The sequence below is a fragment of the Arachis duranensis genome, chromosome 4, assembly GCF_000817695.3.
Source record: "Arachis duranensis cultivar V14167 chromosome 4, aradu.V14167.gnm2.J7QH, whole genome shotgun sequence".
Classification (NCBI taxonomy): domain Eukaryota; kingdom Viridiplantae; phylum Streptophyta; class Magnoliopsida; order Fabales; family Fabaceae; genus Arachis; species Arachis duranensis.
Window position 1 is genome coordinate 29,960,316 of NC_029775.3, and position 663 is coordinate 29,960,978.

Here is a 663-nt window from a genome sequence, read left to right on the forward strand (position 1 = left end):
AAAAAGATTTTGAAAACTAAAAAAAAATTGATTTGAAAACAAAATCTTCCCTCTTGTGCCATCCTGGCGTTAAACGCCCAGAATGGTGCACATTCTGGCGTTTAACGCCCAAAACTCTACCCTTTTGGGCGTTAAACGCCCAGCCAGGCACTCTGGCTGGCATTTAAACGCCAGTCTGTCTTCTTCACTGGGCATTTTGAACGCCCAGCTTTTTCTGTGTAATTCCTCTGCTGTATGTTCTGAATCTTCAATTCTCTGTATTATTGACTTGAAAAGACACAAATTAAAAATATTTTTGGATTTTTAATAGTGAGGAATAATCAAAATGCAACTAAAATCAAATAATAATGCATGCAAGACATCAAACTTAGCAGTTTGTATACTACTGACACTAACAAAATGAGAATGCATATGAGACACACAAACACTCAAGTCAAGAGAATTCAAAGATCAGAGTAAGAAATCATCAAGAACAACTTGAAGATTAATGAGTGCAAGAAGAACAAAAACATGCAATTGACACCAAACTTAAAATGAGACTCTAGACTCAAACAAGAAATTTTTGGATTTTATGATTTTGTAAATTTTTTTGGTTTTTTCGAAAATTAAGTGGAGAAGAAAATAAAGATATCAAAATTCTTAATGAGAATTCCAGGAATCATT